General features: G+C 39.4%; 2 pseudogenes; both read left to right on the plus strand.

Moving 5' to 3' along the window:
* Positions 1-1723: 1723 nt before the first annotated feature.
* LOC102812623 lies at positions 1724-2668 on the plus strand (annotated as a pseudogene).
* A 1161-nt stretch (positions 2669-3829) lies between these two features.
* On the plus strand, positions 3830-6021 carry LOC102813005 (annotated as a pseudogene).
* Positions 6022-9757: the final 3736 nt, after the last annotated feature.

The raw sequence follows: 9757 nt of genomic DNA on the forward strand, positions 1-9757 counted from the left end.
CTCCCTTCTTCTGTTTCTCTGTGTATTCTTTCGCTATCCCTATCGCCGCTGGATCTCCCCTCCTCGTGAACCAAAAACTCGTGACAACTATGTCGGGGTCAGACCCCGGCACAAGACCTTTTTTAAGTGTTGAAGAGCAATCAGTTTGAGGACTAAAGTGTGCCTAAACCACTATATATAGTATTTTCAATAACCTCATATGCATGAAAGTTGGACAGTGAGTAAGGAAGACTGTAGAATAATTGATGCATTTGAGTTATGATTTTGGAGAAGAATATTAAAATTACCATGGACTGCTGAAACAACAAACCAATCTGTGTTTGTTCCATTCAGGAAGTTCTCACAGAAGAAAAATTACTTACTTTAGGTGTCAGTAGTTACAGGGACAAAAGATGAACAGTGATGAATTATAAGACAAAAAAATAAAATGGGAAAACATGGAAAATTACAGATATGATTGAGGTTCGCCTCAAGGGTCCAGGGCTAGAAACAAAAATAAAGTCCATAAGTTTGGATAGACTAAATCAGTCCAGGGCAGGAGCAAATGTTTACTATTACATCATGATCAAGGAAATAAGGGCAAGCTGGAAAAAATTTCTAAGAATTTGGTAACTTATTACATATGAGGGGTATCAAAAACTTCATGGAAAAATTCCATTATCTTTTAATTCCATATTTCCATGAAATTTTTAATGCACCCTCGTATTTTATAAAGCCATATTAAATATTAACTAGACAAGCAAACAATTAAAAGTCCAGAAACACTTAGCTAAAGGCAAAAATGAAACATCTATAAAAATAAGTACACTCTGTTGACCAAGTAAAAGAGCATGGTATTATGTCTATGGTTTTTAGCATATTTTAATGATTTTGCATGTGATTGTGGTTACATGTATGTGTTTGTGTAAGACCATGTGAATATACTTTGTAGTCTGGGATTAAAGATAACTTGTTTGCACCCAACTTTAAAATGGAGTGAATACATGGTCAAACGAAGACTGGGGTCCTAAAGAAGACATAAAGCGTAATTGTGGAACCAAGAAATTTGAAAACATCATGTTTGAGAGCAGAAAATTGTTAGCAATGATAGTGTTTTTTTTCTTTTTTTAGTCTGAGACTTAAGTAAACTTTCTTGGAATCTCACAATGTTCATTCAGATTGTCTGTGTCATTTTTAAGAAGTTGGTTTTGAAAAAGAGGCAGAATGTAAACAACATTATTTCAAAGCTTCAGTATTAGTTCCTTAAAAGAAAAATATGGCAATACACAGCTTATGTTTAAAACTACCACTTGTGTGTTAGTTTGACATGATGTGGTGGCTTCTGTGTTGCTATGATGCTGAAGCTATGACATTGGTATTTTAAATATAAGCAGGGTCACCCATAGTGGAGAGGTTTCAGTGGAGCATCCAGAGTAAGACAGACCAGAAAGAGGGAGAGGTAGACAACATCTTAATGTTTAGCCACTGAAACCCTTAGAACATTGTCAGATACAGTGCTGGAAGATAAGCCCCTCAGGTTGGAAGGCACTCAAACTACTTTCTCTCCTCAAAGTAGACTTGACTATGATGACATGAATGGGGAAAAGTTTTTAGGATACTCATTTGCTGATGGGACAAAACTCAAAATGAGGAGAAACAGCCACAAACATCCATTATCAATCAGAGAATGGAATGTATAATGTATTAATCTAGGAAAATTGGAAGTTGTGAAAAATGAAATGGAATGTATAAAGTTCAATATGATTTGGAGAAAAAGATTATCTTGAGACTGTGTTCAACAGAGGCAGAAGTGGCAGAGCTTCTTAGCAAAGTCCTTAATGGTAATAAGTTGGCATCTGAAGCCAAGGTTGTTCAACAGGATATGTCCTTTACTGACCCAACTCTGAGCTCAATCCACAGGACATTTGGGGATATGGGTGGATCCAATAGATTCCATTTACCAGTATATAAAAGGCTCTGTTGACATCAAACCCAACCAAGGAATTTTCCCCTCTGGATGTCAGTTTGTCACCATTTTCATTGGTGTCTATGACCTGCAGATAGGGGTGCCCCTGATGGGAGTCATTAATCAACCTTTTGTGTCACAAGACCCAAACACTCTCACGTAGAAAGGTGGATGCTACTGGGGCTTTTCTTACATGGGCACCAATATCTATTCACTCCAGCATCCCATCCCTAAAAGAAATGGCAGTGAAACACTCAGTCAATTGACTGAAAACACTAGCTCTGAAGCAGAATACCAGGGATTTTCGGCTGTCTTTAGTACAAGTGAGAAGGAGACTATCAAAGCTGTACTGTTACGAATATGTGGCAATTGCATTTTTCAGGCAACCAGAGCTGGTTATAAGAGCCTGTGTGTTGTGCAAGACCTTGTTAGCATTTACATCTTTTCAGAAGATACTACATTCAAGGGGGACTCTTGTGCAGCTCGTGCCATATTGAGGTTTATGGTCGGGGAATGGTGGATCTAAAAGCATGCTTAGAAAGAAATCCAGAAAAGTGGCTAGAGTTTCTGGCGTTGGTGTCCCATGTAGCAAACAAAGATGCATCTGGTGTCGATCAATGGGCCAACAAAGCAAGACTGATTGCATACATATCAAGGAAGCAGCTGGAAATGTTTCTGAGCCTCCTCATCCAAAACCTTGTACCTGCAGATACAAATACATAGATAAAAGCTGACTTCTGTAAATTTAAACTGCACTGTTAAAAGATTTCCATTATCTCTTTTCTTTTGAGGAATATTTTCCTATTATATGTTTAATCACAATAAATGAGTGATATTTATTGGGGGGAAAAAAAGATTTTAAGTTGTTAAGTACCGTTGAGTTGGTTCCAACTCAGAGTGACGCCATATAGGGTTTCAAGGAGCTACTGGTCGATTTGAACTGCCAACCCTGCAGTTAGCAGTCCAGTGCTTATCCTGCAATGCCCTACCAGGACTCTAGCCTAAGTATTAGTGAGCTGAAATGGAGTGATACTGGACATTTTTATCTGAGAATCATATAATTTACTATGAAGGGAATGACAAATTCAGGAAGAATGTTGTCAAAAAAACATTTCAAATCTATCTTGAAGTACAACGCTGCTGTCTGTGATAGGATAATATTCAGACACCTACAAGGAAAATCAAGGTAGCATATTGGTTACACAATGGGTTGCAATTTCAAGGTCAGAGGTTCAAATCTATCAACAGTTCTGCAGAAGAAAGATGAGGATTTTTGCTCCCATAAAGTTTTACATCCATGGAAACCCTGTAGATGGTTGCTATCAGTCAGACCGACTCAACAGCACATAAACATCACCAACCAGTTAATAACACTATTATTCAAATGTAGGCACCAACCACTAAAGCCAATGATGATGAAAATGATGAATTCTACCACTTCTTCAGCCTGAAATTAATCAAGCATGCAATCAAGATGTATTAGTAATTACTGGCAATTAGAATGGGAAGGCTGAAAACAAAAAGGAACAATTAGTAGTTTGAAAGCAAGGCCTTGGTAATGGAAATGATGTTGGAGATTGAATAATAGAATTTTGCAAGCCACTGATTTCTTCAAATATTATAACAAAGTCAAATATTATAGTGAAATGTTCAAAGCCCTGGAGTTACAAAATCCAAAGGGAAGAACACACTCAGCATTTCTCAAGCAGGAGAACTGAAAAAAATTTCAAACCAAGACTTGTAGTATTAAAGGATTCTATGGGCAAATATGCAGAATGATGCAAAAAGCATCAAAAGAAAATGGAAGGAATATACAGAGTCACTATATCAAAAAGAAATGGTCAATGTTCAACCATCTCACAGGTAGCATATTATCAAGAGTACATGAACCTGAACGAAGAAGTCCAAAGTGCACTGAAGTAATTGGCAAAATAACAGGGCACCAAATCTTTCAATAAACTGATGAAGCACTGGAGGCATTCACCCATCTTAGTCAAGAAATTTGGAAGACAACTATTTGGTCAATTAACTGGAAGAAATTCATATTTGTGTCCAATCCAGAGAGGTGACCCAATAGAATGTGGAAATCATCAGACAATATCATTGATATTCCAAAGTTTTACTATAGAGAATGCATAAACGGCCGCAAACATTCATTGACAGAGAACTTCCAGAGGTTCTAGTCAGATTCAGAAGAGGAAGTGGAATGAGAGATATCATTGATGAGGTCAGATGGCTATTGACTGAAAGCAAAAAAATACTAGAAAGATGCTTACTTTTGTTTTATTGACAGCACAAAGGCTTTTGATTGTGTGAACAACATGAACAACATTGCAGAGAATAAATATTCAGAACACTTAATTGTGCTCATGTGGAACCTGTACATAGATCAAGAGGCAGTTATTTGAACAGAACAAAGGACCATCGAATGGTTTAAAATTAGCAAAGGTGTGTACAACAGTAGTATTCTTTCACCATACTCATTCAAACTGTATGATAAACAAATAATCCGAGACTGAATTATATGCAGAAAAATGTGGCATCAGAATTGGAGACTCACAACCTGCAATATGCAGATGATACAATTTTGCTTGCTGAAAGTGAAGAAAACTTAAAATACGGATGAAGATCAAAGATCACAGTTTTTGGTATGGGTTGCATATCAATGTAAAGAACAAAATCCTCACACCTTGATCAACAAACAATATCCATATGAATGGAAAAAATATTGAAGTTGTCAAAGACTTCAATTTTGTCTGATCAACTATCAACACTCATGGAAGAAGCAGTCAAGAAATCAAATGGCATATTGTGTTTAGCAAATCTGCTGCACAAGATCTTTTTAAAGTGTTGAAGAGCAGAGAGATACCACGGATTGCCAAAAGAGCAAACCAATCTGTGCTGCAAGAAGTACAGCCAGAATGATCCTTGGAAGTTAGTCTGGCTAGAGTTGGTCTCTCATAGTTCAGACATATCATCAAAAGGGACCAGTTCCTGAAGAAGGATATCCTGTTGGGTATTGTGGAGGGTCGGAGAAAAGGAGGAAGTCTCCTAATGAGATGGATTGTCACAGTGGCAGCATCAATGGGCTCAAAAGTAGCAACTAATGTAAGGTTGGGGTAGGACTGGGCAGTGTTTTGTTCTATTGTGCACAGGGTCACTATGAGCTGGTACCAACTCAATGGCACCTAGCAACAAGAACATGGGAATAATATTGAGAAAACATCAAAAGAGATGGAAGGGATACACAGAGTCATTGTACCAAAAAGAATCGGTCTATTTTCAACCATTTCAAGAAATAGCATATTGAAATATGAGGGTTGTGGGCAAGTAGTGGCTACTGTCTGTGGTGGGTCCTGGGGGAATGTGACAATCCCACTGGATTGGATCACCTGCATCCCCCAGCTATAAATGTCTCAGCGCTCAAGCAGCAAAAACAACCTGCCGCAGCCAAAAGCAAGAGCCTACCCTGGTAGGAGGAGGCCCAGTGACTGTGGTGGTGAGGTGGTCGGGCACCAACAGAGCTCACCCCTCTGGCCCTGAACCTGCAGCCAGGGTGAGACATAGAGGGTTAAGAAATACCAACCATAGATTTGGTCCTCTGACTCCTGAACTGATGGTTCCCCACTTGGAACATATCATTAGAGAGGAGAAAGTTGATGTAAGTACCAATGGCATGAAAGCGCTTGTAACGCTGTTGAGTAGAGATATGAGAAGGGCACTGAACATTTTGCAGAGCACCAACATGGCCTTCTGGCCACACCTGCACCAGCCACCCACTCAAGTGGGACATTGCCAATATCCTGACCTAGATGCTGAATGAGGACTTTACCACAACCTACAGGAATATTATGGCATTGAAAATGCTGAAGGGGTTGGCACTGCAGGATATCCTGACAGAGATACAATTATTTGTGCACAGATTTGACGTTCCATCTTCAGTTTGAATATAGTTATTGACCAGAATGGCAGACATCAAGTACAGGCTTTCTCTCAGCACCAATGAGAAGATTCAGCTGAGCTTCCTCACCACTGCCATCCAAGTCACCAGAGACCTGATTGTCGCACAGGCCTAGATGCTGGGCTTGTTGGTCACACTTCTCTAGGTCCAGGGGACAACTGCTACCCTGGAACAATGCAATTAAGCCACAGTCATCCCAAGTCTTGGAAAACTCCATTCCAGGCTTGGGTGGGCTAAGTTCAAAAAGTACTGTGTTTGAGGCATTGTGGAGCTGGCATGGACAAGACCCTTTTCATGTACAGCTGTCTTAATAGGCTATCTGCTTGTCTTTCACAAAGAAAACTGTCAGCCTCACAGCTTTTATGGCTGAGATGACATGACAGGAAACTGGCCTTACCCTGTTTAGGTTTGGAACACATGGCTTTCAAGTCTCACATGGTCCATATGTTTTTCAATTCCAGGTAAACAAGATCTCCAAAATAATCCAAAATAATCTGTATAATCTTGGTCCTGTGTCTGTATCTACTTTAGGTATGAATGGATTTCTAGGCAAGACCATTCTCCTCTTATAAAATTGATACCATTCTCTTACTTTTTAAAATAGAATTTGATGTTGCCTTTTGTGGAGTTGTCAGCAGCTTCCTTGCTGTAGTGTGGACTGTAGGGGCGAACACAAACCTAATTTAAGATATAGCAGAGCTAACCATTCAGCTTTGCCACTTGGGCCAGTGGTTGTACAAAGCATACTTGTTTAAGTCAAGGACATGGAAGATGAAGCCTGACTTTAAACCTAGCACTGCTGAAAGGACTGGAATTTATGTACAAGTTTAGCATCTTATTCTTACATCAGTTTCACTGCATATATGTTTATTCTTCACAATTCAAAGGAATAAAAGGTTAAAAAATAAAGTAGCGAAGGAAGCGGGCCTTGATGGTGGATAAGGTAGAGGTACAGTGAAGCTTTTCATCAGCAATACCACAGGATAACAGGCAAAGCGGGTTCAGGGCAGAGCTTCCAAACTTTGAACCACATGTCTAGGAATATTTAAACTTTGAAGGCTTATAGCTAGTGGAACTTGTAGCTGAAGTAAGAAATCTTATACTTTAGAATCTGCCGGGCTCAGTGGCCCATAGTCAACAACTTGGGTGAGACCAAAGAGCAAGACCAAGCAAGGAACAAGCAGACCAGCCAAAGAATAATGTGGCGAGAACCTTGAAGCAAAGGTGGACAATATACGTTGACAGTTTGCTTTGTTCTGATTTTTGTTTGTGTGTGGGTCTGTTCATTGGCCCCCTACTATTTGTGAGCCCCCATTCTGGTGACCAGAGGGGGTGCCTGAGTGAGTGGACACCCCCCACTCCACCACTGGTGGGTTCTTCTGCCACGCTTGAACACAGATACTCTCAGCATTTAAAGCTACAAACTTCTCAAAATAGCTACAGCCGGCCCTGAACTGTATACTAATAGGGAAAATGACAGAAAAAGGGGTGTGGAGAAGAAGAGAGAGTTTAAAAACAAACAGGCTAAAAATTAAATCCCCAAAACAGCATAACAACTAACAGTAGCATCTTGAAATGTATCAGGCAGCCTTGAAGGCAAGAGGCTGAAAGAGGATATTAAAATCATACTCATATTAGGTTACAGATTTTTTTTTTCCTTCTCTCCATCCTCTCCCTTTTCTGCGATTATAGACTACAGTACACACAATTGGATACCATTGCACAATTAATAAAACACAGGTAAAAATACTGGTGGCTTAGCTTTCAGCATCACAGCAACACACAAGCCACCATAGTCCAACAAACTGACATGGAGTTGTGGTCCACACTAAAAAGCTACCAATTCAATATTTCACAGACCCTCAGTTCAGCACAGCTATTAAAACAAATAATGCATTATTAATGAAAGGTAACTGCACATTTGTTAAATATAAGTAATGAATTATTAATAGAACTAGCTTTCTTAATAGATTCCAGAAAGGGAAGAAAGACTGATGGTAACTAGCTTATTGCATGAATGGACATAGTCATTTAGAAAAGTTAATTGTTCAGATGATTTTGAAATAGTCCTCCAGTCCAAATGCAAATTTCAAAACTCTTCACAATCTAGCCTATAAATCTGGACAAAATTTAAAATTAAAAACAAAAAACAGAATGAAAAGGAAACAGAAATAAGAACTCCGAACAATAGATTTTAAACAAATCACTAGAATTGAAAACAAAGCCACTTTGCAATGGCTTTACAACTATAGTACAAAGTCTTCACACGTTTGCATGTTTCGTTTCCTCATATATGTTAAGGGAAAATTCTTAGTAGTTCCATACTGAAAAGGAACCTGTGTAGCTTAGTGGATTGTGAGCTGGGCTGCTAACCACAAAGTCTGCAGTTCAAATCTACCAGTTACTCCGTGGGAAAAGATGAGGCTTTCTGCTCCCATAAAGATTTGGTGGTGTACTATGAAGTCAGTTCCAACTCACAGTAGCCCTGTATATGGTTTCTGAAACTGTAAATCTTTACAGGAGCAGAAAGCCGCATCTTTCTCCTACAGAACAGCTGGTAGTAAATTACTACACTGTAACTACTATGCTACCAGAGCCTCCGAAACCCTATACCAACTCCACAGCATAGCTACCACCACCACCATGACGTATATTGAAGATGTTCAAAATTAATATCAGAAATGCTCAAAATATGCCAGGAAGATACTCAAGAACCTAGTAATAATGATTTTCCTGGAGAGAGGAACTACATAAAAGGAGCAGGATTGGGAGTGGGACTGTTGTTATGGTTAAGTGCTGTTGAGTCAGTTCTGACTCATAGCGACCCTGTATAATGTTTCCAAGGAGCAAGTGGTGGTTTTGAACCACCAACCTTGTGGTTCACAGTCAAGTACTTAAAAGGGGCAGTGGTGGGAGTGGGAGTGGGGCTGGAGGGAGATTTACTCTCCAATTCTGCCTATTTGAAGTATCTTCACTGTTGCCATACTGCCTCCTAGTTGCCTCTCTATATAAGCTGAAGCCTCACTGATTGAACCTTTTATTTCTTCTGACAACAACATTCGTTATGTATTGCTGCATAGAAAATAACTCCTAAATTGCTTAAAACACCAAACGTTTATTATAACACAGTTGCTCTCAGCCAGGAACTCAGGAACATCAGCTGAGTTGGGTAGTTCTGCTTCAGGGCCTCCCATAAGGCTCTTATCATGATGTTGACTGGGACTGCAGACATATGAAAACTTAATCTGTCTGCAGGATCCTTGGCTGAGTTTCCTCACATGGCTATTGGCTGTAGACCACCATTCCTTGTCAGTCATTGAAAAGAGGACTTAGTTTCTCCCTGTGGGCCTCTCTACAGGAGTGTTCACTTGATGGCAGTAGGCTTCTAAATGAGTTATCTAAGAGGGAGAAAGAGTGAGTAATCAAGACAGAAGCTCCAGGGTGTTTTATAACCTAATCTCAGTTCTGACATACCATCACTCCTATCCTGTTGGTCACATACCCCACCTCTAAAACAACATGGGGGATGACTACAAGGATGGGAACACCAGGACGTGGGGATCAATGAGAGACATCTTGCAAACTGCATATCATAAAAACCATTTGACACTTTGGTTCTTTGTTCATTTTCTCCCCATTGGGATTTTTAATTCCCAAGAGCAGAATCAAAGAAGAAAAGATTATAGGAGATCCTCTGTTATTCTCCCAAATGACAGTATGACAGTATTTTCCACTTTTTTTTTTTTTTTTTTTTGGGGGGTGGGGGTACCCTTTCCATCTACATAACCTTGATTTAGGGAGCATAAAAAAACACACCTTCTAACCCCTACATTTATTGGACTAGCATAGGA

Source organism: Chrysochloris asiatica, unplaced genomic scaffold (assembly GCF_000296735.1).
Source record: "Chrysochloris asiatica unplaced genomic scaffold, ChrAsi1.0 scaffold00324, whole genome shotgun sequence".
In the NCBI taxonomy this organism is placed as follows: domain Eukaryota; kingdom Metazoa; phylum Chordata; class Mammalia; order Afrosoricida; family Chrysochloridae; genus Chrysochloris; species Chrysochloris asiatica.